A 16,708-nucleotide genomic window follows, 5' to 3' on the forward strand; every position below is an offset into this window, starting at 1 on the left:
CTGGCCCGCTCCTGTCCTCAGAAAAGTTCTGAGGGTCACCGACGGGAGGGGGAGCTGGGGGAGGGGAGGAGGGGTGAAGCGAGGCCGGGGCACCGCCCGCAGGACCGCGGCAGGTGCGCGCCGCGCCGAGCACCCGGGTTCTCGGGTGACCGCCGGGTGGGCTCTGCGCTGTCCAACCACTGGCTGTGCACCTGAAACTAATACGACAGTGTATGTCAACAGTCATTGAAAAATAAAAAAATATTTAAAGTAAAAAAAAGAAATAATTCTGATTAAATCCCTTCTAGTGAAAAGTCACTTGGACTACGTATTTCTAACATGTCATTTTATATAGTATACACCTGGCAAAGAAAATTATTTTGCCTTGATATTTGTGTTTTATTATTAATGTCAGTTGGGCTATTTATTTTTTTCAAGGTCCATATTTATCAGAGTTTTTAATCTTTGGATCTGGACATATTCCATACATCTCATTTCCTTTAAACTTCCGCCTTCTGGCACCCTCCAGGTCACACATGTACAGGAGACGGTGTTTGCAGAGAGAGAGAAGTAGCGTAGGTGACAGGCCTGCCATCAGGCAGGGGGGTCAGGAAACGCCCGGAGTCTGCCTCGTGGGCACAGTGCCTGAGCGCAGCGACCCCGCTCTCAGCCACGCAGTGCACAGCATCACACCTGAGCTGCATGGATTGCACAGAAAGCACTCAGTACGGCCTGCCTGGTGCATAGCAGCTTTTTAAAAAATGGTAAGATTAATTTAAGAATTTTCCATGATTGTTTGATTTCATAGAATGGTCTTTTTCAAAGGTAACCAGATCTAATACTTGTTGAGCATAGAACATTTGTTGGGTTCAGTTCTCAACCCAGGGTAACTGCCCTGAGGGGACTTTAACCAGTGTCTAGAGACATTTTTCTTGCCATAACTTGTGGAGAACATACTCCTGGTCACAAGGCCAGGGGTATTGATAAACATCTTGTTATGCATAGGACAGCCCCCTACAACTAGGAATGATCTGGCCCAAGAGGTCAGTAGTGCTGAAGTTGAAAAACTTTAGTGTAAAGAGAGATTAGAGAGATACAGTGATATCTCTACAGCGATATGTAGCAGCATTCCATTTGCCAGGAAAATCTGGAAAATGTCCTTTCAGTTACTTTAAGTCTCTTCAAGAATCATCTCACATTTAATTTCTCTAGAAATCACAATTTCCACTCTCCATCAAGGATGAATCTCATAAAAAGTCTTCCATTGCTATTTCAGATTGTCAACTCCTATGAGGGCACCCTCCAGGCCTCCTCATGGGGACAGAGCTCTTCCTCCCTTGGAATCACTTGTAGACACCACCAACTACACAGAACCATTGTAGCAGGTCCAGGAGTGTGAATATCCAGCTTTGCTCGAGTCAAAGAGAAGGGAGCAAAGTAGAGGATATTTTGTGAGTCTTAAGGAATAAAACTCTGACTGCCAAGCAGTGAAGAGAGAACACAGTGTCCCAAACAGAGGACAGGCTATTGGAAGTCCGCCCTCCATACAAACAGCTTTTCAACTGGTCTTTCTCAGTACATTAAAGGTGCCGTGAGCCCTGGCCGGGGTGGCTGAGTGGTGAGAGCATTGGCCAGCACACCCAAGGATCGCAGGTTCAGTTCCTGGTAAAGGGCACATACCTGGGTCGCAGGTTTGATTTCAGGCCCAGTCGGGGCACCAGCAGAAGGCAACCAATCTATCTGTCTCTCTCACATCAATGTTTCTCTTTCTCCCCTCCCTCCCTTCCAGTCTCTCTAAAAAAACAAAAAAACAAAACAAAACAAAAACAATGGAAAAAATACCCTCAGGTGAGGATTAACCACAAAAAAAATAGGTGCCTTGAGAGGAGCTTCCATCTCCTCCTATGGAACTGTTTACTCTGAGATCTAGCAGTTTTTTCCCGTAGCAGACCCACAGCTATTGGCATTATCGGGATGAACATCATTACATTTTTTTTTTTTTTAATATATCTTTATTGATTTCAGAGAGAGGAAAAGAGAGGGAGAGAGAGAGAGAAACATCAATGATGAGAGAGTCATTGATCGGCTGCAGCCCACAACCCGGGCATGTGCCCTGACCGGGAATCGAACCCTGATCGCCTAGATCCTAAGTCGATGCTTAAGCGCTGAGCCACGCCCGGCCGGGCAACATCGTTACACTTTTGACAGGACAAATGATAACAGAAGGGCTCAGGAGATAAAATTGGAGAAAAGGTAAAGCCATGTGAAGGCAGAAATAGAGGATGCATTTGAGCAGCCAGCCACTTGAAGGAAATGAGAGTAGCAGGGTGGGGTACTCAGAGGCAAGGGTAAGGAAGGCAGAAAAACTACACTGGGGTTTTCAAAATGATGTCAGGAAGAGTGGCATTCACCTGGGACTGACCCCCAAAAAGGAAGAACTCAGTGGAATTCATTTTTCAGGACAGGAAGAAGTCGCATTCACGTGATAACTGGGCCACTGTAAAGGACCACATCAGCCTCTACCATGTCCAAGAAAGAGAGACAAGTTCTCAAGCAGCCACTCCCTCTCTTCCAACATCCCTCTGGTACACTACAAATACAGAACTTTCTGAGAAAACAAGCATCACATAACACACAAATTATTTTGTAATTGCTCTTTTCCACCCAAGCATACTCTTGACCTCACAATGCACACTGTTCACACCTGGTCACATGTGGGCGCTAAGGGCTGCCCCAGGGGGAAGCAGCCTGGGTCTGAGCACCAGCTCATCACTGACGAGCTGTGGGACCTCAGGTTCGTGAATAAAGCTCTGAGATCTCCCGTATCCACACCACAAAAGTAAGAAGAGTAATGCTGGATGGTCATTAAGCACATTTAATGAATTAGTAGGTAAAGCATCTGACAACTTCCATCACTTAGTCAGTGTTTTATACATGGGGATATGCTCTCTCCTGCTTCATGGTCACACAACTCCTAGATTAGCCTGACCCAAGGTTTGCTCCCAGCCCCTGAATATGTGTTACATTCTCCAGCTTGCTTTTGAACACCTTTCTCATTCAGTGCAAAGAAATTTACATCACACATGCTTTAAAGAAACCCCCAAACAAAGAGGGGCTTTCCAGGATTCAGTAGTTGGCACATGAGGTCCTTGGCTCAAATAGAATTCTCAGGACAGGAAACTGCATGAGACATTATGATTGTTGAAGAGTCTTTCAAGAAAAATATTTCTGAACTCAGCATCAGTGCAGCCCATGCAAATCCCTGAGACACCAAAAAGGAAACATCTGGTTTCCAGACCCCTTTTCTTCACCAGCTCTGCTGAAACTTTAGTAAGTGGAGGACCATGCTCCTGTTTAAAGGAGCTCGGCATCGACTGTGGCCCACAGCACAAAACTGTGTAGGAAATCAATTCAGTGAATACATATGAAAGACTTCAGTGACGTGTAAGATGGATGGGAGCTGACACAATTCTTCTTAACACACTGAATTCCGGGCCAATTGCAGATTTTGATTAAAAATAAAATGGAAATTATACACTTTAAATTTGATACAAAAGTTCTACCTATCTGTTGAAGTGAAACAATGAGAACAGACACTGGGAGAATCAAAATAAAATAATTAAATGTATATTTTGGCACAGTCTGTATAATTAAATGTTCAAAAAAATTCTCTTGTTTTGACTTTCCTGAAACTAAGGAAACTAAAGCTCCTATCACTATTAATTCTGGCTCTATAGGATTAAAAACAAAGGGGCAAAGCAATGAAGTTTAACCAGCCCAACCAAACAGTGTGAATCCTTATTCTAAAATGTGACAGGAATATGAATGAAAAAACTTAAGTAATGAAAGTGTGAAGTCAATAAAATTAATGATTTATTCAGGCAGAAACTAAGCGAAAATTAACTGCAGGATGAGTGCTGGGCATTGGTGCCTGGAATTATTTTTAGAAGTCCCTATCAAACAGCACTTCCTCTGCAATACAGCGTTGGTTGCCTGGGCCTTAGCTGGGGATCTTGGTGTGGAGAGTGTTTTTTTCATTTTTTTTTTTTAATCGTCACCTGAGAATATTTTTTCCATTGATTTTCAGAGACAGTGGCAAGGAGGGGGGAGGGGAGAGAGAGAAACATCAGTGTGTGAGAGACATCAATTGGTTGCCTCCCGTACGCAGCCCTGGGGTGTGGGATCAAACCTGCAACCAAGGTACATGCCCTTGACGGGGAATTGAACCTGCGACCCTTGGGTGCCCAGGCTGATGCCCTAACCATGGAGAAACGCTGGCCGAGGCAGTGTGAAGGGTTTTTTGCCCTGATGAGCTCAGAGTATCGTATCTCCCCCACTTGCCTCTAAGTCCCCTGAGTGCCAGGAATGCGCATAAAACCCAGATACACCCGGCGGCAAACTGTGTATCTGACTTAACGGGCCAGTTGACTTCACCCTCGGAGGCTTGTATTTCTCTTTCCTGGGATAATACTTGTAAAACATATAATTCAGTGGCGGAGATGTGAAGTCTCTATCAGTGATATATATTATTAATGATATCTTACTGCTGATAACATGCATCAAACACTTTATAGAATTAATACACTACAGTGGAGTGAACACTCCTCCAAAGGAATTCTTTTAACAATTGCCAATCCTCACATTCAAAGAATTTTAAAGTATTTATGATGTCCATGATTCAACATGGCACCTCACATTCATACTGGAGAGGGCACTGCACGCTGCTGATATATTCGTACAGCATGACCAGCTCTGTAATAACTGGCAGTGCCCTTCATATATGGCACAATATAATCAATATACTATGTTATGGAATACTATAATAAATATTATGTTCATTATATATGTTATATATACTCAGAGAAAATACAATAACTCTGTAAGGCAGATATTCTCAGTGATTTATGTTTGAGGAAACTGAGGCACAGAGGGGTTAAGAACGTGCCCAAGGGGCACTGGACTAGTTAAGTAGCAGTGCTAGGAATGTGCCTGACCCTGAAACACACTCTCATTTGTATAACCTACACTGCAGGGGAGGTCCTCTTGCAGTTGGTATTAAGCAGGTGATCACTGTTGAGCTCATACAATGCTATTTCTAGAGTAAATGTTTGATTCCTCATTACTTTGTGATAAGATGAACCAGGAATCAGGTCATAAGAGAATTAAAGACAAGATAGGGTTAAGCTCTTCCTGAATTTAAATTCTTACTCTTTTTTTTTTTTTAATATCTTTATTGATTTCAGAAAGAGGAAAGGAGAGGGAGAGATTGCACCATCAATGATGAGAAAGTCATGGATCGGCTGCCTCCTGCACGACCCCAACCGGGGCTCGAGCCCACAACCCGGGCATGTGCCCTGACCAGGAATCAAGCCGCCATCTCCTGGATCCCAGGCCGTCACTCACCCACGGAGCCACACCCGGCCGGGCTAAATTCTTACTCCTGGATACAAGCATTGTCTTTTCCGTCTTATCTCCCTCATTATGCTTGATAGCCTTTGGAGCGAGTCTTTGAGAACTGGTTGTTTCCGACACAGCTCGGTACCCCAGTCCAGGACTGACGGCCACTTGTGAAGTGAATGAAGCTGCTGTGTGGTGGCAGTGTTCTCACTGCTCTCTCCCTCCCTGCCTGGCCTGGCGACCCTTTCTGCGCAGGCCTAAACTGGGGATTCTGTGCGCTGAGGTGAGCTGGGCCTCTGGCAGGTGTTGGCCATGAGAAGAAGTAACACTGGGGTCACTGTTCCTTCCCTGACCCTTGCCAAGTCGGAAGCATGGCTCTGGGAGGCTACTGATGAGAATTAATTGTTCAGGCAAGCTGGTTACATCACCCCTTGGCTGCTCCGTGAAGGCACTGACACTTGCGTCGCAACAGGTAGCTTTACTCCGTCTATTTTTCGTTGCCATTCTAACTAACATATGACTGTTGGCATTTGTCTGCAGAGAAAAACACCACAGTGACCATCAACACCACCTCATCAACAACAACAAATCCTTTCAACTATAAAAACAGGCTATTAAACGAAAAAGCTTTTTATACAAGTTATATTTCAATACAGGGGTGGGCAAAAGTAGGTTTACAGTTGTTTGAATGAAAGACACGCAGGTAATTATTATAACAAGACAAGAATAAACCTTGTGTTTTGTGTACTCACAACTGTAAACCTACTTTTTCCCCACCCCTGTATATTCCATTCAGAGGCAGATATAGACTTGTGGATACTGAAGCATCTATGACTTTATTGTCCCCCCTTTAGCAACATAAATATAGAATTGTGACTATCGAACGCTATCACTCTGTCTTTTGATGGCCTGTGTGAGAGAACTTGAAATTTTAGCTTTATTAGCTTCACAGTAAATCTTCTGATTCTAATAAAAATCAAGATGATCTAGTTATGACTGAGATACTGAAAGTTTTAAAAGCTTTGTATATAACAAAGTAGCTCATGTTGAGAGGTAATGAAATTCTCCTCAAAAACATCTCAACAAACATATGCAACAATCATATGGAAATTCTGATGCTCCAAGGAAGAAAATTCATCTCACCCAGGTAAAATGCAGTCCAAGAATTTAGGCTTTTGAAGGTTTAATTAGCTTTTGAAATTGTTTGAGAACCCATGAGTTCCCACTGTATGCCACTAAATGATCACATTTAAAATAGGCGAAAATAGCACTAGCTGGTTTCCCGCCAAGGGCACGCACCTGGGTTGCAGGCTCGATCCCTGGCCTGGGTTAAGGCTTGTGTGTGAGGCAACCAATTGATGTGTCTCTCTCACATCGATGTTTCTCTCTGTTTCTCTCTTTTCCTTCCACTCTCTCTGAGAATCAATGGAAAAAATATCCTTAGGTAAGGATAAAATAAATAAATAAAATAGGAGAAAATGTATTCTTTTCAATACAAGGCTTTTATTGCATCTTTAAAATATTGCAAATAAGTGTGACAAATCGTTCGGCATCTTGGTGTTTCTATAGCTGGGCAACTTAGACCTTCAGCCTGCTGAAGTGCTCCTTTTTCAGAAACACAGACACCATCTAAAAATGTTCTGATATCCTTGTTGTTAACTGTGTGGCTCACTGAATCAAAGCAGCTGAATTTGATATAAGTTCAATGTTGTTTCCTTCAAGAATCAACTCCTTTTTCTGGCTTGAGATACTGAACAAGCAACGCCTGACCATCCGAACTCTGTGGATGTATTTTTTGCCCAATAAATTTCTGATTTCAACAAGAGAACCATTCTCCTGAATAATGACATTGATGGGGAAGTGACTGTACACAGACCTCATCTAACAGAAGCCCATGTAACACCTTTGATCACATTCTGCACATGACTTCAGATGGCCAGTTCTTATTTCCTCACCATTTGTCAACCCAAGCTTCTTATTTTTCTTTCCAAGGAGACGGAGTTCTACATCAATGTGCCTGATGTCCCTCCACAGGTGCCTCTGGGGCCCTTCACAGTAACTGTGTGTCCTTTCAGAGTGATGTCCACATTTTCTGAGATGTCAATAGTCTGATTGCTGAGAATGGTCTTCATTCTCGCAGTAGATGTGGCCAAGGGGGGAAAATAATTTTAAATGAAAGAGTGAATTCACTCCTCCAGCAAGTCACTGTCAATGTAGAGCCAGAAGTCTAGGGGCCCATCTGAAAACTCAGGGAGCATCTGGAATCAAGTCACAGAAGCAGTCCTTTTATGACAAAGGGACAAATCAGGACTTGCAAACATCACATTTGGAAGATTCAGTTTTTCTGAGACTGGTAATGACAAAGAGGAGGTCACTTTGATAAATTCGTATGTCAAAGGACTGTTTATGGGAAAATTTCTCCATGTATTTGGCACAATGTTGCTCACATAGAGGCCCAATAATGCTTATTGGAACCCAGTTAGATACAATTAGCATATGTGTCACAAACAGAACTGTATCCTGCGCAGGGAGGTGTCTAGTGTGATTCTTGAAGAAATGTTAGGTTCAGCCAGGTTAAAATTATTCTTAACTAGAGATCTGGAAGTAAATGTTAATGACATTTTCACATGATATTAGGTTTGCAACTGTTGTAAGCATAAGCAGACATATGGACACTGATGAAACAACCTACAATTATACAATTTATTTAAAGAAAACCTCTGGCCAGAGGTTATGCTATTCATGGTCACTGAAAATAGAAGACATACAGAGCATTAAGTTTGAGCTGATTCCAGGAAATATTTAGATAAGATATGATGATGACACAGAAGAGCTGGCCCTGAAAGAATGTTTCCATGGGAACATCTATCTTTTTCCTCCTTGTGATATTTTAAACTAGAATAATACATATCCATCTGGGTTGGAAGTTCTCGTGCACATACCTGAAACATCACTGGTGTTGTGCATGTCTCCACTGCCGGGCTGCTCTTCCGTCGACACCTAATCTGTTTTGTGCTGCCGACAATGGCAACCCAGGGCTTTCCTCTCTCCTTACAGCAAGGTTGGGGAATTAGAGCAGGTGAGATTCAGGGCTCAGACTCTGCTTCAACAAGCTTCAGGAACCCTTCCTGTCTTCCTTGCTTTCTCAAAACTATTACCATCATGTGACTTATACTGGCTTGAAATATCAAAGCACAGTTAACGAGAAAATATGGGAGCAGCTTATGTGGATTTAAATATCATAACAGAACTCTGTTGATCACTTTGAAATAGCTTTGAGAGTATTTTAATTACATTTCCGTCAATAATCAAGTGAGGAATGAGAGAGTTAACAGATCAGAGAGGAAGAGAGACCTAGGAACAACTTTAACACAGTGCACTTGGATCAGTTAGCTATTTAGCGTAGAGTTGCCTTCTACTATATTAGAATAAAAGCTGCAGATTCTCTCTGTGGCTTTTAAGCGGAACACCACTGCAGGTGTTGCACTGACAGAGGGTTATGGCTCAGGCACTGCATGTTTGCCGTGCAGTACGGAGCAGGTGCTTAAAGCACAATGTGTTTGCCGGAGCACAATGCAGAAGGCCACTGCTGGAACTCTAGCTTGGTCACGGTGTTTTTTATTTGCATTAGGAAAAAAATTAAGAAGAGAGAAGCATTTTCAATAATACTTCAAAAAAAAGTTCAAAAGTTTAAAGGTGGGGATAAATATGGATATGCAGGGTGTCCCAAAAATATATATACAGACATTTTGAATAATTATAAAGGCAGTGTTTACTAAAATACATTTCATTTTCAAAATTGAGCCATCAGCTGTTACAATGTGTGTACATTTTTGGGACACTAGATGAGAGCAACGAGTGACAGGAGAGCAGATGCAGTGGCTGAGAGACTTCACTCTCAGTTCCTTGTTCTATATTTTTATTCCTTTAACTTATTCATATGTTCAACAGATAAGAACTGAGTATGTACATATTTGTTAAAAGTAATGGGTGAACACAGACCCAGGGTGAGACTGTGTGGGTTCAAACCACACACTAGTTTTGTGCTTCTAGGCAAATTACTGAACCTCTCTGTGCCTCAGTTTCCTGCTCTGTAAAACATGGGGCTGAGTGTGGGACTGTAAAAAGGATTACATTAATTAATAAAGCATTTAGAATGCTGTTTGCTAAATAAATAAATACGCCAGGTTCTTTGCTAGCTTTTGGGATGAACAAGACAAAGGAAAGGTTACATTCTAGTAGAAAAGAAAATTCTTCAAAAATAAAAGGACACAATTGTGGTTTTTTCAAAGGAAATGAACAAGGCTCTGAGTTGGGGTTAAAAGGTGTGTAAATTGGGGGGTATTTTAGATGACATGGGAAAGGGTTTACTTCTATCTAACAAGATCAACTTTAACCTAGGGACTAAGACATAAAACAGTGGAGCCAGGCAAAAAGTCGGTGGAGGAGCATTATGGACCTTAATGTTGCTTATTGATTAAACAAATTGTTCTATGCCTTACAGTGATGAGTCAGAAGGCATGGGGGGGGGGGGGGAGGACTGTTCTATTGAGTAACTGGTTAAATACTGTCATTTGTATGTTTCAAGAAAACCTAGATTGCAGGGGCTGGAAACAGGCAGGCAATTCTCCTGAGTCACAGGGAAAACATCCCACCACGAGGGAAATACTTAGATATGCATTTCTTAAGCTACTAAAGCAAAAGGATCCTCAATCTTGAAGAGACTACTTTCTATGCAAAAAAGTAGCCTCCGAGCAGTGGAGTCTCCTGGAAGAGAAGTCGCACCCATTTCACATCCCGCCGTGTGGTTACCCACACTCCTTCCGGCACAGCCCACGCAGCGCCGTGGCCTGCAGCAGACACAGATGACACTACAAAGATCCGTGCATTCAGGTCATCAGTTAGCACGCTCCTCTTACTGTCCCCATGCCAGTTAGCAATTGAGTCAGTCTCATTTTTCCTAAATATGCAACAGTATACTTGAAAGATGTTGGGCAAATTACTCTATCTCTGCACCCAAGTTTCTGATTCTATAAGTGGAGATGATAATTGCACCTCCCTCCTTGTGTTTTAAACAGTGTCTGGCATATAGCAAGAACCCAAAAGTGTTGAACGATTATAGGTATTGTAACTAGTATCACCAGGAAACCTTTGAATTCAAAACAAAGTAAAATCGGATGAGATAAACAACAATTAGAGCAGTTATGCCCTAATCAGCAGATGATTTGGGGTTTTCCCCGTAAACTTCCGTTTTCTCACAGGTAAATGAGGACAGTGGAGGTGAGTTGTTGAAACTGTACTTTTGTAGAAGTCTGTGCTTCTGCATTGCTCTGTGCTCCTTTTCCTCAGTTGCCTTACCCTGCCTTTAACCACATTTCCCCCAAAGCTTCTGCCTGGCAGGGAAAGAATCATAAAAAGATTTTCTTCCATTAGTGAAGCTAGAGTCAAACAACTTACTTTAAATAGTTATTCAAAGGGCATAGGAAGCAGATGGTTGAGTGTGAGTTTCAAGTTAGTGGTTTGGGAAAGAACACTGGAAAAATTAAGGTAAATTTTGGAGATGTGAATTTTTCTGTTTGATTTAGGATGTAAGAAGCTTTGGGGGAAGCGTGGTTAAAGGCAGGGTAAGGCAACTGACAATCATCTGAATGGTAAGCCTGGTGTATTGCTGGAGGGAGCCAAATCGATTTGCACTTTTGTCTTATTTCCCCCTTTCTTCCTTCTTTCCTTCCTTCCTTTCTTTCCCTTTCCTTTTAATTTTCCTAAATTTATCTTTCTTTCCTTTCTCCATTTTCCTTGTTAGGCCATTTGTGGGTAGCTTTAGCAACCAGCACTAACTCCCTTCTGGGTCAGGGTTCTTTTCTCCATTGGTTGCCTGTTGCCTTCACTAATGAATACCTCAGTCTTGGCTTCTTCAGCTGAAAACTAGGACAGCTGCTGCTTCCTCTTCTGAACGCACAGGAATAGCATACAAATTAATAGCAACGAGCAGATGTTTGAAAATACCCATTGTATTTTCAAGGCCCTCAGAAACAGATCTAACTCCCAGGATGCCTAGTGCTGTTCTTATGAATAAGGAAGGAGATAATTTTCCTGAAGCAGAATCACCAGACGCCAAGCTGTGGTGAACCTGGAGGTGTGTGTGGTGGACTGTCTGTCTTGGACCACCAGGTACTTCTCTGAGGGGCTGGAGGGCCCAGGGGGAATGAGACAATTTTCTCTCCTTCTTTCATCTCTCTTAGCTTCTTCCTTCTAGGCACTGTGTGCCTGTGGCCCTGTGCCTAGAGCAGCCAGTTTATTCAGGAGCCCAATTTTTGACTCAGTGATTCATGGTTTCCTTCTCAGTGGTTTTTCAGATCGAAAAAAGAATACCTGGCAGATTTGTGGATGTCTTAGTAAACATAAGCAACTCAAAGTTGGTTTTTGTGGATATAAATAACACCAAATTGATAATGCCTGGAAAGCACAGCCCACTTTGAATGACCTACAGAGGCTGCCCAGTTGTGATGTTTAAAGCAGTGTTTCTCAAAGGGTGGGCCAGTGGCACCTGGGAGTTGGTTAAAAATGCATGTTCTTGGAGCCCACCCCAGACCTGTTGACTCAGGAACTTTGGGGTGACACCCAGCAATCACTGGTGTTGAACCAGCCCCCAGGGCATTTGGGGGCACACTCAAGTTCAGGGACTCTTGCTTTAAAGGAGTCTGGATTCCTACTCTCTGCTGTATCTCCACACCTGCACTCTTGGCCTGGAAAGTCCACCTGGTCAAGCCCAGGAAGATGCTGCTGGGTCCCTCCTCCTCCAGCTGGGTTAGATGTTCTTGTTGGGCAGTCACAGAGCACCAGCACATACTCTCACATGGCAACGATGAAACCAAATGCATTTTAACCATCTTTCTGATTTCTCACCTCCCTTGGTGCCTGTGGACATCTCAGGCACAAGCCTGCTCTTGGTCACCCCACTTTGCCTAACGTCTGACAAGACAACTGCCTAGTAGAGGAAGTGGATGGTTGGACATGGGGTGGGGAGAGAAAGAAGATAGATTTTATTTTTTAAATCTAACAATTTAAAAATACTAAGAAGTTAGTCATCACATAAAATTTTCTGTTAAAAAAATCTGAATTTTTCCTCTCATGGGAACAGTCATTTGAACCTTGGGTTTGAATTCTTTCACAAAACTGTTCATCTTTTGTAGCTTATAGTCTCTTTATCTGCGAAACAGAGAGATTACCTTTATTGTAGGAGTTTTCAAAGTTAGAAATAATGTATCTAGTACATAATAGGCATTAAAGAAATAGCAACTGGTGTTAGTCACCAGTTATAATTTATTTATTATGTAGTTGAAAGCAATTTATTTCTTTTTTTTTTAACTTTAAAAAAAATCGATTTGAGAGAGGAAGGGAGAGTGAGAAAGAGAGAGATATAAACATTGATGTGAGAGAGAAACATCAATCGGTTGCCTCCTGCACACACCCTGACAAGGGATCGAACCTGCAAGGTATGTGCCTTGACCCAGAATTGAACTGGCAATCTTTCAGTGCCTGGGATCATGCTCCACCAACTGAGCCACACTGGCCAGGGCAATTTGATTCTTTTTAAAAAATAGGACTGCAGTTCCCCTAAAATCCCCAATTTCCTATAGGATTTTAAAGAAAAATACCTTTATATTTCAAAATAAAAATCTTTCAATTAGGTTCTGGAAAAACACTTATTATAAATCTGTAACTAGAATTTAAATTACCTACGACTGCCTTTTATAGCTTAAAATCTGCAGGCAAACACAATAACTGTGTGTGTGTTTCTGGGAGAGAGTAAGGGAAAGAGGAGGACAATTCTAACATAAATTTGTTTTCATTTTCTATGAGCCCCTCTTATGGAAGATATCAGCTGTGATTCGTGGAAGGTGAAAATAAAATGAATTTCTGTCTCTTCCTGAGAGTTGTTAACAATCAACTTCTTGCAAATGTGCTTGGTTGGTGAAACCCTTTGGTGACTCTGCAAGCTAAGCTGAGAAAGGTTGGGGTCATGACATGAGTGCTGAATAAACACTCTAGGGAATTGATTGTTGGCATAACCAAAAAAGAATTTTGAATTATATAGCATACCTCAAAGGTAGAGTAACTTCAATAAAAATCTCTCTGGCTTCCTAGTTTTTGCTGTTGAACCCAGAGGTGCCAGCACATTTGATGGGGGGGGGGGGGGGGGGGGGACGACGACAACTGACTAGCACAGGTCAGTAGCGTTCTCCTTTGCAGGAATGTGTATTTGGGATGCTCAGTGGGTCAGTGGAGGCTAGTCTCATGCACAATCTCCATTCAGGTATGGATGTCATCTTCCTCTCATCATTTATATGGACACATAGAGGGCTTGGCCTGCAGAGGGCATTGGGGCACAGCCAAAGACACAGTTCTGATCAGGGGTTAATGGCTTTCCAAGTCCCAGTTGGGGCTCCACATAAGCCTGGCCCTTTTCCAGCCTTGGGTTTCCTGTGACACCTCACTACCATGTTGCGAATGCTCCCTTTTCTCACACTACCTCCAGCTGCTCTCTGAAACTGACAATACCAGGAGCCATAAGCAGTGTTGTTTGAACAGTAAGTGCAATATTTTAACATTTAGAAATCAGATCAATATCAAGGATGTGGGGATCTTTATCTCTGGGTGTAACTAATAGTTATGTCAGTAGACCCCTTAAAATGAAGCTGGTTATTTAAACGATTCCTCTCTAATGGGCTGATACTCCTAACATCTAAGGAGAGCTGACACTGAGCTGCTCTGGTTTCACCACTCTTCAGTTTTGAATAACACACAGAAGTGGAGTTGTCCAGCATGTTACCAGTGGGAAAGGTATGGAAATTGGCCTTTTGATGCCCTCTATCTGTACAGTGTAGGGATTAAGGTTTGGCCCAGTGAGATGCTATGTAGTGCTCCTATTATTGTATAAAACTACCTTTGGGGGGAAGGGTAGAGTTTGGGGAGGAGGTTGAGGTGTCAATGAGTGCAGTGATTTAGGGATGGAGGAAGCAAGTTTCTGTCTTTTAATTCATTTAATATTGTCTTGGAAGAAGCAATAGGAGAAATCATAAAAAACATTACATACAAAAATAATAACTTTCAGTTAATTTTGACCAATTGCTACTAATTTCCCCCAACATGCCAAATCAAACACCATAAAGACAGCCAACTGTTTGGGGCAGAATGAGCATAAAATGACAATGGCCATGCAACACTGTCTTAAGTTACAACCCCTTACCTCATTATTGTCAATAAAAAACACTGTTCAGTTAGGTCCCAATTATAATATTGTCCTATAGGTCAGGGGTTGACTGTGAACTAAATCTGGCAAGCTGACTTATTTCATAAGGCTACGAGCTAACAACGGTCTTTGCATTTTTAAGTGGTTCAGAATAAAACCAAAAGAATAACATTTTGTGATGTATGGAAAGTTTAGTAGAACACAACAAGATCCATTTGTTTATCTGTCCTCTATGGTGGCTTTTATACTACAACAGACTTTAATAGTTGCTACAAAGACTCTGACAGCAAACCTAACATATTTCCACTCTGGCCTTTACAAAAACATGTTTACCTTCTTTGTTTACTCACCTCCTCTCAAGTCTTATCTGTCCTGAATAGCAGAAACTGTGTCCATCTTACTACTGCCATTCACCCAGAACATGACACGTTATCTACATAGGTGGCTTTAAAATATATTTGCCAAATAATTGAACCATGAAAAACTATCTTTTGGGCATTTTGCTAGTCAGATGTCAGACAGATACACAGATATACAGGATGTCTCAAAAAATTGTAAATACACACTGTGAATAATATGAAGTCAGTGTTTTATAAAATACATTTTATTTTTGGATTCCAAGATGGCAGCAGATTAAGTGGAAGTTACACGACACTCTCCCAGAACCAAACTAGAATTACAAGTAAAATATAGAAAAACAATCCTGAATTATCAACTGAAGATGAGCTGGAGAACACCCTCACAACCAAGGACCTAAAGCAGAGACCATATAGATACTGGTAGAAAGTGTGGAGGCATGAGAGGGCTGGCTGGGCTCCCACAGGCAGCAGCTGAAGGTCTGGATGGATATCTCAGCTGTGGGGGTTCCCCACTGAGGACTCTGGGACCTAAACCCCAGGCTGGGCTTCCCAGCCAAGAGCACCAGAAGTGAGAAAGGTGCCACATAATATCTGGCTGTGAAAAGCAACTGGGTTTCTGTCTGCCAGGGAGAGAGAGTTGGAAATGCAAGCACCCTCTTAAAGAGCCAAGTTTTGTGTGCAGCCACTCACCTTGGGCTCCAGCAGAGGGAAGGCAGTGTGGACTAATGCTGTGTGAGGAGAACCCATAGTTAGGGACTCTGGGGATAGAGCTTGGATTCCTGTGCTGAGTCATTCCCTCATACTGATGAGGACATCTTTCTCAGGCAGACCATTACCATCCAGGCAGCTTTGGCCTGGAGGGGGGTGGGGGGAAGCAATTGTCCCACTCTGCTGGAAAACCTATTGCCCCACCCTGTGGAGTTTACCCCTTGCTGTGGTCTACAGCTTGAGTCTCCTTAAGAGATGGAGAATAACAATTAGCCTGCAGGCAGAGGCAGATCTCTGAATGCTTTGAGACTTTGCCTGATCTGCTTCTGGATTGGGGGCTAGGAAAAGCAGATCTTGGTATGCATTTTGGTCCTTACCAAATGAATCTAGCCTCAGCAGAGGGAATCACACGCTATGGATTGCTGATAGCTCCAAACTGTGTACACAGGGTCAGTCATAAACAGTATCTGGCATTGCCATGCACCAGAGACACTCCAAAAAGACTGGGAGTCGTAGTAGATCTACCTAATGCATAGTAAAACCTAAACAGGCAGCCAAAATGGGGAGAAGGAAAAAAACCCCAAATGAAAGAACAAAAGAATTCTCCAGAAGAAGAGCTAAATGAAATGGAGATAAGAAATTTATTAGATATAGAGTCCAGAATAATGATTATGAGGATGCTCAACAGCATGAGGAAAGATATACAAACTATGAAAAGGGACCAGTCAGAAATGAAGAAAGACATAGCACCAGTAAAGAACAGATTGGAAGGAATAAGCAGCAGGTTAGAGGAGTCCGAGGATTAGATCACTGAATTAGAAGACAGAGTAGAAAAAAATCACTCAATCAGAGAACCAAAAAGAAAAAACAATTTAAAAACAGGAGGACAGCTTAAGAGAGCTGTGGAACAACATGAAATGTAACAATATTCCCACCAGAGGAGTACCAGTAGATGTAGAAAATAAGAAGGGGTTAAATAGAGAACCTGTTTGAAGAAATAATGGCAGCAGTT

The 16,708-nt window shown here is 42.3% G+C and overlaps 1 long non-coding RNA gene and 1 pseudogene across 1 annotated transcript in view; both read right to left on the reverse strand.

Moving 5' to 3' along the window:
• LOC148090738 (uncharacterized) overlaps positions 1-16,708 on the reverse strand; it is a 245,841-nt gene that overhangs the window by 13,906 nt on the left and 215,227 nt on the right. The window lies entirely within an intron of this gene.
• LOC148090739 (large ribosomal subunit protein uL6 pseudogene) lies at positions 6,866-7,508 on the reverse strand (annotated as a pseudogene).

This window comes from Miniopterus natalensis, chromosome 21, assembly GCF_054644295.1.
Source record: "Miniopterus natalensis isolate mMinNat1 chromosome 21, mMinNat1.hap1, whole genome shotgun sequence".
NCBI classification, from domain to species: domain Eukaryota; kingdom Metazoa; phylum Chordata; class Mammalia; order Chiroptera; family Miniopteridae; genus Miniopterus; species Miniopterus natalensis.